Source organism: Triticum dicoccoides, chromosome 5B (genome assembly GCF_002162155.2).
Source record: "Triticum dicoccoides isolate Atlit2015 ecotype Zavitan chromosome 5B, WEW_v2.0, whole genome shotgun sequence".
NCBI classification, from domain to species: Eukaryota; Viridiplantae; Streptophyta; class Magnoliopsida; order Poales; family Poaceae; genus Triticum; species Triticum dicoccoides.
Window position 1 is genome coordinate 518209736 of NC_041389.1, and position 13011 is coordinate 518222746.

Below are 13011 nucleotides of genomic sequence, written 5' to 3' on the forward strand. Positions count from 1 at the left end.
GGGCGTAATGAGATTTTTAAGACCGCCTTTGACTATTGACAAGATTAATAGTACATGACATGCACAATGTGAAAATTATATCATTGAAAGAACCTTTCACAGACGAATGTAAGGTGTGCTTTGTGTAAGTTGCATGTCATATATCATTGCTCTAATATTTGGTCAAAGTTAGCATCGAAAAACGCATTAGGCCCTATATAGATGGAAGGAGGGAGTTGCTTTGAATAGCATTTGTATAGTAAAACGGGGCAAGACTCTCTCTTTGTGTGGTGTGAATAGTTTTTTTTGTTTTCTTTTTGGTTGAGGGAAGTGCGAATTGATTTGGTACGTACAAGTACAATATTACTACACATTAGGCTTGTCTCTAAAATTCAACCCGCGTCTTGTTATATCCTGAAAATTCAGATATCGTGCTCTCAAAACTGGCGCCTTCACAACCCGCGCCTTGCTATCCCAAAATTACAACGCGCGCGAAAACTCCCTCCAGCTGCCAAATCCCGACACGCGAAATCCCCCTTCTAACCCTGAGCCGAAAGGGCCGCCAGTTCAAATCGATGGGGGGTACTTTTGTAACACACGCTACATTTTGGACAAGCGCGTCCCTAAGTCATGCTTCACCCCCTCCCATCACCCCCTTTTCGCCATTTGAAATCCCAGGCCACCATAACCTCTTCGCTCCAGCCGCGAAACCCCACCCTCCTCCGTCCGCCATGTCACCGCTGCCCAGCCGGAGCCTCTTCCCCGACGACATCGTCCACCGCAACAGTTCGACGTCCCTCGTCCACCTCCCCGGATGAGGATCCTTCGTCCATCTCGACGTCCCGCCGGTTCAGCCGCCCCGTCCTCCACCTCCAAGGAGCTGCTCCGACGATTGCCTGGTCTATCGCGGCTGCTCCATCCCCACAACGCCTCCTTAACCTACTCCACCGGAACCGCAGCATCCTCACCGACTCCTCGGACGAGGCCGAGGCCTACTCGGCGCCACTAAATAGGTTGTACACTCATCGCATCGCGCCTTCTCCTTAACTCGACCTCCCGGCGCCGACGGTGCTCTATCCCGCACCCCCATGGAGCGGCTACCTTGAAGCCGACGCCATGGGCGACATCTCCACGGCGGCTCTCCCCCAGTGTGAGGCCCCTTCGGCGGCGGCAGCCATACCAGCCGGATCTGCTGCTGCTGCTCCGGCTCTCGCTCGCACTGCTGCTTCTGCTCCAGCTCTTGCTCGATTGCTCGCTTTCCCAGCTGCTGCTGCTGCTCTCCCCCTCGCTCGTGCTGCTGCTCTGCTCCGATTAAGCCACACTTCAGTCAACTGAATTGAATTTTTGGTCAGTCGATTTTTAGGTGTTGGGGGGCTCGCCGGAGTTAAGGAAGAACCACCTGCAGCGGGGACAGGGGCTTGCCGGAGAGGTACCCCACTATCTATCTTAGGGTTTAGGGTGGGGGCGGGGGGGCTAGAGGGTTGGCCAGGGTGGCGGTGGCGAGTTGTTTCGGGGTGGCGAGGCGGCGCTGGGGCCGGCGGTTCGGCCGGTGGTGGCTGGCGGCTCAGGGTGGTGGCTGGCGGCTCAGGGAACTGTAGGCCCTCCCTAAACTACATGTCAAGTGCCTCTCTGCTACCATTGCGTTCAGTTTTGATAGTAGCATTCAGATTCCACAGTAAATATCAGTTTCGACAGTTAAGTTCAGAGTCAACAGTTTTTACCTCATCTGTTGTAGTCAGGTGGTTTTTGGTGATGTTAATTTTACATCCATTTTACATCATCTATTGGAGATGCTATTAGAATCCCACTTGAGATTGACGATGTCTGTCTTGTGCTGCTTCAGCCTTGACGTCTTACAGCTCACCGGAGCTCCTCCAATGACAGAACGATCCATCACAACAGAGCAGTGCCCTGGACACCATCTACAGATTCCTCAGATCTTCCTCCACACCTCCGACAGCCACCTCTGCCTCAACTGCTTCGGCGACCAACCCAATGATGCTGAGGTCGACACGGCTACGGCAAAGAGGTTGTACACTTGTTACATCACTTATTACTATACATTCACGTCGATACATTAGGGCTATTTTGGTTCAACGGAAAAACATAGCAATAGAGAATTTTCCAATGGCACTTTACTATTGAATTATTCATGCATTTTGTTGAAAGGAATGAAGCAAAACATCCACGTGGACCTACTTTTCAACATCCTATGCATGAAAACAAGACCAAGTGCATTAGTGCCAGAATAACATTCTAACTATACACGCTTTCATATGGTTTCACTTTATTTTGGCCATGTTTCTTTGCATTCCTCTGCTCTTCCAATTCCTGTAAACCAAACACCCAAGTTGACAGAAATCCTGTGTTTTCAAATGCTCTGTTTACCATGTGCATTTTCCTATACTATTCCGGTGTTTTTCCTATCCCTCCGTTTTAAGAATCATGCAAGCCAAATGAGCCCATACAGAATTACTTCAGTTATAGGTATGTGTCGAAGGGAACTTTGTGTGGTTTGTCCTGCTCCTGCCGCGACGTCGTCCACCTCACCTGAGCTGCTCCATCAACAGAAGCATCCACCAAACCAGACATCACGACTCCTGACCGTCTTTCGCCGCCTCAGATCTCCTTCCCTGCCGCCGGCACCCACCGCAACGGCATTACCATCATCGACTCAGCAGATGAACCTGAGGAGTACATGGGTCCACAAGAGAGGTCGCACTCTTTTGTTTCTGCTTATGTTATGCATTGCTTAAACTTACCTGCTACTTTATCGTCCTGTTCAACTCTTGGACTCTCAAGTCATGTCCAAATTAATGTTCAAACATGAGTTCTAAATTAGTTGTGGGGCACATATCGAGGCAGCAATGAATAGTACGTCTATCTAATATCTGGTTCACCTAGGGTATGCCTATGTTGTTCATCTTGGGTGGGAAACAAATAGTAAAGCAATCATCATCTGTCTTTTTATTAATTTAAAGCAATCATCAACCTGCCATCACTCTTAATTTCTGCATGCTCTCCTTACATAATCTCACCATATTTTTTTCCTATGCATGTCAGATATTGTTCATAGTCATGCTGGACATGTAGAGAAAACGAGAAGAGTTTTGCGCGGCAATACAATGTCATGCAGGCATCGCTCCATGGTGGGTTCAATGGCAAACCCTCCCCACCCCTCTCCAGATTGTAATCCAGAGGAAGATATCTGTTCTAAGACGGACTCAGACGCTGCTTACCACTCCTATTTACCCCGCATGGTGTTTGCTCTACCTTGGCATGATGATGTTAGTCATATCATGCATATGTTGCCTTAAGGTGCCTACTTTTTACATCATATATGTCATCTGCTTAGTTTAGACATGTTCTGTAATGCCACCTGTTTAGTTTCTATATCATATATGGGAATTATGCAGTCTCATGTCTTTTAGCCAGCCATAATATATGTGAAATGTGCAATGCCATCCTGTTTAACCAAGCATCATATATTTGAATGATATCTTGCCCATCCTTTTCTTCATTACATTTCCATTTGTCGACAATGTTTGTACATTAAACTACTCTTCCTGTGAATCAGCCATTTGGGTGGGACATGGAAAAATCTGGAGTGAAAACAAGGCCTTCAGAGCAGACAGTGCTACCTGTCGAAGCAGATCTCTTGTTGGGTCCCGATAGCTCCTCAGAGATGGATTCAGAGATAGATGACCAGTCCTATTCCCCCACTGAGGTGTATGCTCTAACTTGGCATGGTTATACTTCTCATATCATGCATACGGTGTCTTGCATTGCATAGTTTAGACATCATATACACAATATTCAACACCATGTTCTTAGTTCAGACATCATATCTAATGCCCTCTATTTAGCATATAAATCATGTATGTGAATTAAATGATGCGATCCTGATTACTTAGATAACATGTAGGTGAATTATGTCATGCGATCCTGTTTAGTTATTCATCATATCTTTGAATTATGTTATGCTATGCTATCCAGTTTAGATAGACATCATATATGTGAAATTATGTCCTGCTATCGGTTTTAGTTAACAATATACATGTCAACTATTTCATGCCCTCTTTTTTCCACACTATCTATTGCATCTGTCTCTCATACAATGTCTGTACATTCAACTATGTTTCTTGTTTATCAGCCATTTGAATTGGAGCGGGTGATGCCAGTATCTAGCGGACTAAAAACACGGTCTTCAAATAAAATAGTGCTACCTCTTGGTGGAGATAGCACCCCAGTTGTACATACTCAAGAACCAGCCCTAACACACATAACCCAAACTCTCGTAGATTATACCCCTACTGCGATGGACAGAGAACTAGCTTCACCCAATCTAACCCCAACCCCAGTGGATAGTAACCCAGTTCCTGTTGACACAGCACCATCTCCACCACAGAGCTCCCAAACAAGAGCAGTTAGTAAGGCAGCTCCAGTGCCCAAAGGGCCAATACTATCACGGCGAACCCCAACTCCACCAGTTAGTACGCCTATTCCTGTGGAGGAAGCACAACCAGCTAGTCGTAGTTTAGCATGTACGCATTCGATGTTGTTAAATCGTATGTGCGTATCTTCCCATCTTGGAAATAATATACTGAAGATGAAGGAAAATGTCAGTTGTAGGTGTTTGTCCAGGAGTTATGTGTAAGTAATGTTATTCATGGCAATTACTTTGCTTCGTCCCATACATCCTACCTCCATGATGGTTATAATACAACAAATTTTCCCATTTTTCTCTATAGAGAAGGACCGATTTGGAAACTCAGGATGAGGTAACCTGTGCTAATACCTCTGCTATGTTCAAGAATGCTTGGTGGCAGTATCGGAATTACCTGAAGAAAACGTACTTCACTGGCAAAGAAACTCATCAAATTCCCTTACATCCTCCTGAGACACATTTACTAGATGATGACTGGGAACGCCTTGTTCTGTACTGCTCCCGAACCAAGAATGTGGTAAGGTCTATGAGCTCATTTTCTATTTTAAGTATTATATTCTTGCGTCTTACTATACTCTGTTCATGTAGAACAAGTGCCTAAACCTGAAGAACAACTATTCTAATTTAAGATTCCATTGCTAATTTGCTTTGCTCTTGTATCACCGTATTTACTCATACAAACTTATTTTTAAATTGAAGGATCCAATCGAAACTCCAATGGCACAGTAGGTATGTTCACGCATGTTTCTTTAACAGGTTTCCTCTTATCAATAGCTCTTTTGATTTCAATTTCAATTGTGTATACAATTAACTTTCATATCATGCACATTACTAGCATCACAACAGAGCCAATAGTGTTGTTGTACATGTAGACCTGTGGTACCCATCTGAAATCTTGTTGTGCTGTGTAGTTTCCCACGCTTTGTATTCTTTCACTGCTGCTTTGTCTTGAACTGATATGATTTGAACCGTGTCTCTATTTTGATTTGGCAAGACAATGTAGTGACCATAGGACATAGATATATGTTTGTTTGATGCTTTTATTATGTACTATAACTTGGCAATAGAAGACTTGGTAGTTTAATCATGTCCACCTTACTAATGAACTGGTTCACCGAAATGAGTTTCATATACTAGTACATGCTAAAGTTGTTATGTGTCTGCTTGTTTCTTCTTTTAGAATGCTGACAGAATAATGGGGAAGAGTGCCTTATTAAGCAATGGTAAAGGAAGTAATGCAGATAAGGTTCGGGATAGTGACACAACCTTGTTGGTCTCCAACAAAGCTGATAAAACAGCTAAGGAAGACTATCTTGAAGACAGCGAGACAACCCCAAAGTCCTGTCTTGGTTTAGTGTTCGACTTACTGGCCACTACCACTTGCACAAGCTATTCAAACTCACTGTATGAATCAGTTTGGTTTCTTGAGTCCCAACTACAAGCTGAAAGACATCGATCAGCTGTGCTGTGACAAGAAGCGGAAGGACTGCGGAAGTCCCTGGAGCATTCAGATGCAAACTTTCTGGTGCAACAACAAGTGTTGGAGGATTTTAGCGCCAAACAGGACAAAGCTAATCAGCTTGCTAAGCTTATTGCCAGCATGGTGGATACCCAGGATAACATTTCTTGAGCTCTTCTGAAGTTGTTTCAGTTATGCTCTTTTTTTGTTGCCGCATTTATTTGCACTGGTGGCCAATTTTGACGGCCAGTGTATGTAATGTGCTTCTTTGTTCCCTATATTTGCACTGGTGGCGAACTTTGATGCCTAGTGGATGTAATATGTGTAATAGCAGTAATAGGCTAGCGTTAATTGCTTGCTTATTTATTTCCTTATTGTCTTGTTTAGTTGTTTGCTTGTAGTCACTGCAGTTCTTTTTCTATGTTTTTCTAGTGGCCACAATAGCCTATTTTTGGTAACTAAGCCAAAATAATCATGGCAACACACGGACTGTTGTAACCATGGGCCTCCTGCAGGCCGTATGATCCATGGGCCTTCTTCCACCCGTAGGATCAATCGGCCTTCTATACGGGCCTTAGGGTCCATGGGCCTTCTACGGGTCGTAGGGTCCATGGGCCTTCTATGGACCGTAGGGTCCATGGGCCTTCTACGGGTCGTACAATCCATGGTCCTTCTATGGGTCGTACTATCCATGGGCCTCATACGGGCCGTAGGGTCCATGGGCCTTCTACGGGGCGTATCATAATTTCGCCAATCATGGGTCGTACTATTCGTGCACCATAACGGGCCATTAATAGGGCGTATTTGATAACTCTATGAAAACAGCCCAACGGTTTTTTTTGACATGAAAACGGTCCAACGTATTAACGGTCCGCAAACGGGCCGACTGTAACGACGGGCTGAATTTGGCCCACAAGCGGAAAATGACACTAACGGGCCGTATGTAATCGAATGCTGCAAATGAGCCCAAGAATCAATGGGCCCTGAGAAGGCCGAAAGATAACTTGGGCAGGAAATGGCCCAATGGAATAGCGGGTCGTTAATGGGTATAAACTGATACACTGTTCATTACGGGCCAGTTTCACCACGGGCCGTTAATGGGCCAAGAGTTACAAAGGGCCTCATATGGACCGAAAGAAGTCATGGGCCACACATGGGCCGGAAGTTAAAACGGGCTGGAATCATATTGGACGTCCCACATGACGCTACTGGGCCTAATTCGGATAGGGCGTAACGGGCCCTGGGTTAGCGGGTTGTAAACGGGCTATATGCGAACAGGTCGTTAACAGGCTTTCTGTGGGCCGGCCCGCCACTATTTGTCCAAGTCAAATGGGCCGGCCTTTTCACAGGAATGGCCCTCTGTTGGGCCGCGCCATGTTTCACCGTATCATAGGCGCCTTCGGTCCAATGAGCGGATGACATCTGTCCCAATGGTGAGCCAACACGTGTTTCCTCCAGCCAATGATGATTTTACACATGGAAAATCCCCATTGGTCGGGGCTGTTAACGGGTTATCGGATCCAAAACCCGACCCGGTAGCTTAACGGCATTCCATTACGATGGATGCCACATGTCGGTCACCCTTGACGAAAGCACTTCTGTGACGCGTGATTTATCGTCATGGAAGTGGACACTTCCATGATGATAATTTTGGTAATGTCATGGAACACTTCTACGACAGCATAGGTATGACTATCTTGATTCTGTCATAAAATCGTCATGGATGTACATGCATGACAAAAAATGCGACCTACTGCGACAAACACGTATCATCACAGAAGTGTATTTTTTTAATGTCACTTTGTTTGAATCTGATCCTTTCCATGGTTATGATACTAAAACAGTTGTGGCACACCTTAGTAAGTTGAATCACATAGCCACCCTTTTTTCTCATGATGAGAAGATTCGCTATTACTATACTCTCAAGTTATTTTAGTTCTCATTAAAGGGTGATGCTAAAGCTTGGTACAATACTCTTGCTCTTGGTTGTGTGCCTAGTCCCCAGGATATGATTGATTACTTCTCTGAAAAATATTTCCATGCTCATAAGAAACAAGCTGCCTTGCAGGAAATATTTAACTTTGTGCAAATTGAAGAAGAGAGTCTCCCACAAGCTTGGGGGAGGCTTCTCCAATTGCTTTCCTGATCATCCTCTTAAGAAAAATGAAATACTTGATATCTTCTATAATGGACTAACCGATGCTTCTAGGTACTTCCTAGATAGTTGTGCTGGTTGTGTTTTCAGGGAACGAACTATTGGGCAAGCTGAGGAATTATTGAATAACATATTGAAAATTCATGATGATTGGACTCCTCCTGAAACACCTATTAAACCCACTCCAAAGAAGAGGGATATCTTATATCCCAGTCCTGAAGATATGCAAGAGGCAGAGAAATCTATGAAGGAAAAGGTATTAAGGCCGAGGATGTTAAAAATTTACCAACTATCAAAGAAATACATGGGCTTGAAGCATCACCACCACCCAAGGTGGTAGAGGTAAAATCTTTAATGGAATTCAATGATAGTGATGATCCTCATAATAAACATCCTAGTCAATGCCTTTATGAGTTTGATAATTACATTAGAAAGTAAGATCACTTCAATGCAAATGTTATGAAACAATTGAAATACAACTCTGATATGATTGCTCGCTTAAGTGACTTGTTATTTAGAATCTCAAATGATGTTAGAGGTGTAGGAAAACATGCCTCTATGGTTGAAACTCAATTAGAACAAGTTGCTAAATCTCAAAGAGTGTTGCATGATGAAATGAATGATAATATAAGTGACTTTGCTGTTAGAGTAGCAACTAGAGGAGGTAAAATGACTCAGGAACCACTTTATCCCGAGGGACACCCAGAGAGAACTGAACAAGATTCTCAAAGGAACAACACCACTACACCTAGTCTTTCTAAAAAGAAAAAGAAGAAGAAAAATGACAAGACTTTGCCTGCTTCTAGTGAACCTGAAATAGAAAAACCTCCTGATAAGGATAATGAAGTTTCTATCTCTGATGCTGAAACTCAATCTGGTAATGGACACCCACCTTCTGATAATGAAAAAGATAATGAGAAGGTTCATGAAGACACTCAACATAATGATAAAGAACCAAATAATGATGTTGAGATAGAACCAATTGTTGATCTTGATAACCCACAACCCAAGAATAAGGGCGTGTTCAGTAACCCTCCACGACCCCAAACTCCTCGACTCCACGGCCAGCATCCAACCTTCAGCTTCTCGTAGGAAATCCTGGAGTCATCGGAGCATTCGGTAGAGCAACTTCTTCCTTTGACTGATTTCCACCTAGGCCGAAAGGCCATTTAGATGTTTTGGCCCACCTAGCATATTTACAAGATGGGCTATTGGTGGTATTTGAGATAATTCTGTAGCGGGAGCTCATTCTCGAGGAGAAAAAGCTCGTGGAGGAGATTAGTTGCAGCGAACCAGCACACGAATTCACTTCGCGGTGGCATGCATGTGTAATATCAGCCAACTCCCGCTTCTCCATTTTCTGAGAGCTTGGGTTTCCCAACTCCACCACTCCTCCAATTTTGCACTACGGCAATAGCCAGCTTCTCTCTCATATAACCATGTTTTGGACCGTTCGGGTGTGCTCCTGACCTGGAGTGGAGGAGTTGAGAAGCTGGGGAGTAAACGAACATGCCCTAAAAGATATGATAAAAGAGACTTTGTTGCTAGAAAACATGGAAAGGAAACATAACCATGGGTTCAAAAGCCTATGCCGTTTCCACCTAAGTCACCTAAAAATAAAGATGATGAAGAATTTGAATGCTTTGCTGAAATGATTAGGCCAGTCTTTTTGCGTACTCGCTTAACTGATATCTTAAAAATGCCTCCTTATGCAAAGTACATGAAAGACATCATCACTAATAAGAGAAAAATACCGGAAGCTGAAATCTCCACTATGCTTGCTAACTACACTTTCAAAGATGGAGTACCTAAAAAACTTGGAGATCCGGGAATACCAACCATACCTTGCTCCACTAAAATAAATTATGTGAAAACTGCCTTGTGTGATTTGGGAGCTAGTGTTAGTGTTATGCCTTTCTCTTTATATAAAAGACTTGATTTGAATAAACTCACACCTACTGAAATATCTTTGCAAATGGCTGATAAATCAACTGCCATACCTATTGGTATTTGTGAGGATGTGCCCGTTGTTGTTGCTAATGTTACTATTTTGACTGACTTTGTTATACTTGAGATACCCGAGGATGAAAACATGTTGATTATCCTTGGTAGACCCTTCTTGAATACTGTAGGGGCTGTTATTGATTGCAATAAAAGCAAAATCATTTTTCATATCAATGGCAATGAGCATACGGTGCACTTTCCAAAGGAACAATTCCAAGTGAATGGTATTAATGTTATTGAAAAATCTCTGACAATCACTATTGGAAGTTTTCAACTACCTCTACCTAGTGTCAAAAATAAATTTGAAATGCTTATTGTTGGGGACATTCATATCCCCATTGAGGTAACTTAGTGATTTACGAAAGTTCTTCGGTTTCATGCTAATCGAAAAGTGGTTGTTAATAAGACTTGATCAACCTTATTAATGGATCATTTTTAGAGGTATGAAGTTGATGAATTTAGTAACCACTATCTTCTGTCCCTACCTTTTGTTTTTTGTTTTTATTAGTTAAATAACATAAAATAAAATGTCATGCTTTGTCTGTTTCTGAGTTTTCCATGCAATACAAACTGACCCAAAAATAAAAGTTCTCAGAATGCTCTGAAAATCCGATATGGTTTTTTTCTAAATATTTATGAATTTCTGGTGCAAATAATATCAGAGGGAGGTGCACCAGGTGGGCACAACCCACCTAGGCGCGCTAGGACCCCCAGGCGCACCCTGGTGGGTGCTGCCCACCTGGTGGCCCCCTCACTTACTTCTTCCTCCCACACCACTCCATTCAGACAGAAAAAAATCACCACCACTCTCTCTCTCTCATGTTCTTGGCTCCGAAACCGCAGATTTCAATCTCTTTGCTCGAAGCTTCATTTCCGAAACTTTTTTGGGTATTTGTTGCTTGGTATGTGACTCCTCCATGTGTCCAATTAGTTTTTGTTTTAGTGGTTTATATTTAGAATAATTAGCTACTCTTGGTGCTGATGTAGATGAGATTGGATGTTGAATTCTAAGAGGTCTAAGTAGTTTGAATGCTTGGTATGGCCTCTATACATCCCTATGAGTAGTTGCTATCAATTTTGTGAAGTTTTGTTGAGAAACATTTTGTGGACTAAAAATTTCAGAATTTTGTTCATAGGAAAAAGATGAATATCTTTAGGAAGTTTGCTTCCAAGAAGAACTCCAAGGGGTTATTGGGCTGTCATCTGACAATGATCTTCATACCCCGAAGTTGGCGGAGTTACGACCGTGTGAGTGGCCAGACAATGAGTTCATGGAAGAGGCCGGAATCCTCCAAGAGTTTAACCAATATGTTGCTAATGCTGGCCTCACCGACTTCATCACAGTTTAATGCGAACAATATCATCTCCTCACAAATTCTTTTGTGCAAAACTTTCATTTTCATCCTAGGAAAAATCCCCCTGAGGTGTCGTTTAACTTATATGTTGAACATCGCGAGATCCCACTTACTGAATTTTGTGACATATGCATGCTTCCTTCTGATGGGGGTTTGGTAGATCCTAGGCCCTAAGAGTTTGATGGTTTTTACCATACTCTGATAGTGGGGGATGAGAGAGGAGTATCGAGCACCAGTGCCACTAGCTTGTAGTTTATTGTCGTGCATTATTTTGCTTTATTTATCGCAAAGTGCTTGCTAGCGAGAGAGAAGGTGGGTTCACTTAGCGCCCCGGATTTTTCTGTTTTGTGTCGTGCACTTTATGGTGACAACACTTTTAGCTTGGAAGCTACTGTGGCATGTCGACTTCACCTTAACAGATTCAAGGGTAAAATACATGGGGGCATTTATGCTACTCGTTTGGCGACTCACTTCAATGTGCAGATATGCCAGCATGATCACACCTTGCCCAAGGTTTACCTAGACAGAGCACCTATGAAGGACCAACAGTTTCTTGATGCTAATTATCCTGATATTGACTTGCCTTACAATTTAGTTTTTAGTGAGATCACTCGTGATGTTATCCCCTTGCCTGCACCTGCTTTGTTTGACTATGTTGCCAGGAACGGATACAGAGTTATGCCTGAGGACATTGTCACTTATCGAAACAACCTGGCAGCGGCACAGGCAGAGCCTCAGCAGTGGGACCCTATGGTGCCTGCTCCCCAGCACTTCAACATTGTATGTCACGGCTTCTACAATTGGTGATTACCAAGCTAGGCCAAAAGCCTAAGCTTGGGGGACTACATATTCCCACCGACATTACATTCATGTTCACACATTTCATTCTAGTTGTCGGTGTCCACACTTTTTCATCGTATCATCCATGCTTAAATTATTTTTCTCACTTTCTTCTTGTGTGTTTGAAAAACTTTAAGAAAATCCCAAAAATATGTTTCTTGCTTCTTTTTGATTTTTCTCCCGAGTTTAAATTGTTCTGGTACTAAAAAGAAAACCCAAAAAATTTTCTTGTTCTTCTTTTACTTGTTGGGAGCTTTCCCATGTAAATAGTTTTTCTCGTTTTTGCTTTTCCCTTTTTCGTTTGCTTGCTTTCAGAAAACCAAAAACTCCAAAAATATTTTAGTGTGTTTCTCTGAATTTCTTTTTCTTTTATTGAGTCTTAATGAGGAGAAGACCACAATGAAAATGTTGAGTGGCTCTTATTTGCATTGTTGATCTAACAAGGAGCCCATATTACCTTGTCTTCTCCTCTTGAATAAAATATTTTCAGATTCCAGCTTAGTCCGCGACACTCTTGCACTATTATTCTTTCAAATCGTTCGATCGTGCAAGTGAAAGGCAATAATGACGATATTAGATGAACTGGCCGTGGCAGAGAGAAACGGGTATGAACTCGACTTATTCTGTTTTTGTAAATATGTTTAACCTAGTATCCATGCTTCAGCCTATTATGATCAAACATGTTTGCAATGACAATTAGAGATTATAGTTTCTCATGCCATGCATAAGTAGCTAGGAGTGAATAATGACTTATCTTGGATATCAACATTGC